Consider the following 5,119-nt stretch of genomic DNA (forward strand, 5'->3'; position numbering starts at 1 on the left):
CACTGGTGCTTTGCCTGTACATTAGATGAAGGAAACAGGATTTCCCTCTGCTACTCCCTGACCAAGATCCCAAGGAAATGTTTCTAATAATAGGAAATTACTATATAAGGCCAGATCAGCACTAAACTGTTTGCAGTCTGGAAAAGAAGAACACACATGAGTACTGAGGAAGGACGCAACTGGCAGAGCTGGGCTCTTCACCCGTCAGCATTCTCCAGGAGGGCAGCACGCAGTAACCTAAGGTTCCCCTCCACAGAGGTGGAGGGCATTTAAGCTGAGACTCTTCTCTCCTGAGCAGAGGGGGCCTCTCCCACAGCCCAAAGTAGAAAACTACCCGTACAAACCAGAGCTGACATGTCTTTTTTCTGTTGTGCCTTTGCTGTTCTTCGGGGGAGGAAAAAGACAGACATTTTAAATCTACAGTAGAGCTCCTGCAAAGCAAGGTTGAGCACACCTCCCAGATGGAAAGGGGAGGAAAAGAAACAGCCACATCCAACAGCTTAATGTGGCCAGTGCTGACGCAGAAGGCAGGCTGGCAGCTCCCCTACCTGCATTCCTGGACAGTAGATCCATGGAGCACCACGGCTCGCCGCTCCATTTTCTCCGCTGGACAGCTCTCTCTTACCCATTTTGCTTTACACGGTAAAGATGTTGGGCACCCATGGAAGGAGCCGTTTAACTTCATTTTCAAAGCACTCCTACAATTGTACGCATCAATGTCTCGCAGCAAACCATTGCATGTAGCTATGATCAGCTCGGTACAACTAAGCAACACCGTCAGACTGACTGCAGTCCAGGCTGGAACCGTAGCTCCAGCGCACAATGCTTACAATGGCTTCAGCAGGCACAAAACCTGCAGCCCCCTTAAAGACAGATTTTCCTCCTTCTTACACAAATGGAAGGGAGTTCTTACAACGACACTCACATAGCCCTTGTTTGGACAAAGCGATAGAGCTGGAACGTTCCGCTGTGATCCCCAGGGAGGGGTGTCTTTCCATGGCGGCTGTGTCTTTGGATAAGGCCAGAAGCTCTCAGCTCCCACCTCAGAGAAGCTTGCTGAGCAAACACAGTCTGACACGGTCCCACAGCTGCCACAGAAGTGAGTTCAAAATAAATTCCAAGACAGGTTTACCGCCCTGCCTTTTCTTCTGATGGCAACAGAAGTTTGTGACAAAACACACAAATAATTCTCTATCTGTAGCCTGCTACATCCTCCCTCTCCTCTGACTACAATGCAGCACAGCTTCTAGAGGCCAATCTCAGCCAAGATTTTCAACATCTTCGCTGGTAAGACCTCCTTGAGCCAAAACGGTCAGTTTGCCACAGCAAAGTCAGGCTGAGAACGTCAGTGAACCCCGCTAGGCTACCTTTATGCAAGACTCCTTGCTGAGACAGTCAGAGTTTCGACAGAAGCGCTCTGCTACATCACAGCATCAGGAGTTCCGCAGTCCCGAAGAGAACACTGCTGAGATTTACAGTTCCCTGTACTGCTGCAGGGGATTGTCCAGCGTACCCAGGCTCTCAGGTACATTCTTCACCAGTTGCTCACACCTTCTCCTTTCCCCATACTACCTGGCCAGAAAAGGGTGTGCACTCAAGGGTGTGTTACGCTTTCCAGGGCATACAACAAATTCCGTCCCAAGAGGATGTTTCATATTTGAGTTATCTTTAGGGACATCTTGATTTCTGAAGATTTTTTTAAACTGACCTTTAATTTTTGTCCAATTAAATACGTCACATTTTTGCCTGCAGAGAGAGGGGAGTAAAGCAAGTGCAGGAAACAGGCAGAGCCTTTTCAGAACCAGTTAACATAAGTGCTTCTGACTCTTAGAGAAAACCAGCTGGCAGAAAGCATTTATATTACATACCCTCCTGCATCTTTTCTCATGTAATGACTGCTCCATAATAATTATAGAGCAATTCAGAAAGATGGCCCGTGCTGGTATTGCTTGTGGCAGTTAATTAATTCATTGGGAACTAGCTGCCTGTGCACTTACGTCCCAGCTTTGAGCCTGGACCCTAGCGCTGTTGTCTCCTCTACCTGATTCTCATGCCAAGACAAAGGATGCAGCCGGTAAGTTGCTTGTTCAGATCCAAACGGTCTGCTCCAGCAGAAATGAGATGCTTGTCTTGGCTCTAAAAGGTGAGAAGAATCGCAGGTATGAGACTAGGAGACTAGCAGAGATCAACCATCCCTACCAACGTTATACTGATAGGATCCCAAGTTCCCTCCATGCCACCAGTGATCATTGTCAAATTCTTCCCTAAATATAGGGACTGCCTGTTTAGAGCTGCTGACACCAAACCAGTAAGTTTAAGCTGCTTTATTTTCTTCAGAGGGTTAAACCTGAAGCCTAGGGAGGGCTATCTGAATGATATTGCTCTTAACTGTGTCAACACGTATCATTGTACAGAAATCCAAATAACGGATTTATCCTCTATATCAGAAGGAAACAACTAAACTTGACTGACTTGTCCTCTGCTGTCCTTTTTTCTTTTAATTGGCAACTTTCATCAAGGCAGTTTTGCATTAAAACAAACCACACCCAAACCCAGACCATGTGGTACCGTGAAAAACAGTTTTAAAAGGAAATTCCTCTCTCCAAAATAGCCAAATCAAACTGGCTTTTTAGTTAAGGTGAAGCTTTTCCTCTCCATATAGTCTGCATAAAGCCACTGTGGAACTCCAAAGTCTGCTGTCAAAGCCATGACCTTCTCTGCTATGTGGAGATCGGAGCACAGGTAATATCTAGATTATACCAGCACAGTCAAGCTTCCAGTGTCAGAAAAATAAAGGCCAAATGGCTAAAACTTTCCTGAAAAGCACAGGAAAGAGGATCATATATGGAATATATTTCCTGAAGTTGTGGAGTATTTTATAAAACAGCTTGTACATTAGCGATGCCCCAACAAACTACTCCTACCCCCCACGCCCGTTAGTGTAGTAACAAAATCCCTAAAACGGGAAGTTCAAAGCAGCATAAAGACAGAACTTGTACTCCAGGTGTAGGGAGACGTTGCTATCAACAATTCTTATTGGCACACTGGCATCTGTCACACGTTTGTTCTACGTAATGTCTACAGAATCCCTAGGAAAAAAAACCCACGCCCTGCCAACCTGCAAGTATTCTTGCGACATTTCGGGTGCTACCTGGGAGTTCTTATTTTCCTTCTGGGTGTGACTCCTTTTTAATGCAAACTTAGCAATGCTGTAAGCAAGCTACAAACTGCCCGGTTCTGTGAGCTCAGAAAAAGGGCACATTCAATGCTTTAGACCATCAAATGAGTGGAGTAGTTTTTAATTTGGTGATTTGTAAGTGTAGAGTTTACAGGCACAACTTGTACTGCCACCACTTTTTTTTTTTTCCTCTGTCCCAAACTGACTTGGTTGGCCTAAGGCAGGCAGTTATTTTGGGACAGTGCGAAGTTATAAATAAGTTCTAATAAAACTATTAGGGACACATATGCTACTGAACGTCTTTCAAATCCTTCTTTGTTAGGGAACAAAGAGCATTTTACATTTATTGTGCTGGCGTAAGTCCCCTAGGAAAAGTTTAAGGGAAAAGTTTCAACAACAGTCTGGAGTGTAACTAGATCATGAGCCCAAAATGAGAATATGCAATGATGGGTAGGAATCCCAGATTATGCTAAAAGAAATGGCCTAAGCCGTTTCCAAAAGCAGACGAGAGAAAAGGAGACACCCAGTGCAGACTGGCTCTCTGGCAGCGTGTCAGACTCGAGGCCTGGCAACCAAGCGGAGCACGTGGGCAGATGATATTGCAGCTGGCTGCACCGCTTCCCTTTACCCTGCCTATTCGGTCGCTCCTGAAAAGGAGGGTAAAAGCCACCAGAGGAAGGGGATTGTCTGAGGTAATCTCCTTCTGACCAGCCTGACAGCACCCCAAAGATGCCACAGAACCAAGTCTTTAATGTTTTTGTGACTTGCAAACACTTTTATCCTAAGATATATCCTCAGTTAACAGTAAACAGGGAGTGAGGAGGTGCCACTGGGCTGGCCACAGTATTACAAGGATGCCTGGAAAACACAGACATCATTTCAGAAAGACATCCCACATCCACTGGCATCAGCTTGCACTCAAACAACCAAGAATATTGTTTTCCAACATCTCCTACTGAACCAAAACTACATTAAATCAAGTTTTTGTAAAGTTAATGAAGTAATCACATTGATTTAAAAAAAAACTATAACCACTGACTTGCAGTCACCCTCTGAAGTGTAAGGAGTAACTAATCTCTAAGATAATGGCTTCAACCCACTGCTCACTCAGGAGAATACACCGTCCCACTCACAGCCTTTTCAAGGTTTTCTGCATTATCAGGGCCATAGATTTAATCAAAAACAAAGACAAAACACACACTAAAAAATAGTCAAGGAGCCCCTTCCTTTGTGGTTCTCAGGAACGCATGTTCCACATCTGAATAAACATGGGCCCATGCAGAAACATTCACTCCCAGCTGTGGCTGGGTCCAAATCCTTTCTTTCGCTCTCTCTGATATACCTTTAGTCCTATATAAGGGGGTTGAAAATCTGCATAAGTCCACTGATGTAGACAAAACAGGCAGCCACAGGCAGGCCCAGCAGTCTTCCTATTGTCCCTTTACATCTACCCTATGAACAGAAGCTTTTCTGGGCTCTGATCTCCAACTCAAATGAGAGATCCTGAAGGAATTCACTGTGACATGAACAGCAACACCAGCTGTCCCAAGGCATTCTGTTCCAGCACCCCTAAGAGACAGGAAAGGGTAAACATCCACTTGTGCTGATGCAGATGATGAACACATCCTCAAAACAGTGAAAGGTCCCCCTCTACCCTGAGAGCACCGATGCATCCTTTCCACACAAGGCCAGGGGTACCTTTTATGCCGGTGCTGTCTGAGCAAAATGTACTGTCCATGGCAGCCAGGATGACGACAGGAACTGTCAGAAGTCTCATCCCACTGGGAAGTAAACACTTTCCTTCCTCTGATTTGACAGGTGTAGATTCTCTTGGTCCGCTTGGGACCATGGAGGAATCCAAGCTCTTCCCTGAAAGAGGGGTCCAAGAGTCTCAAGAATACCTGTCTCCCTTAGAACATCAGTACACGTTATCAAAGACTG

The sequence above is a fragment of the Buceros rhinoceros genome, unplaced genomic scaffold (genome assembly GCF_000710305.1).
Source record: "Buceros rhinoceros silvestris isolate BGI_N320 unplaced genomic scaffold, ASM71030v1 scaffold4938, whole genome shotgun sequence".
Lineage (NCBI taxonomy): Eukaryota > Metazoa > Chordata > Aves > Bucerotiformes > Bucerotidae > Buceros > Buceros rhinoceros.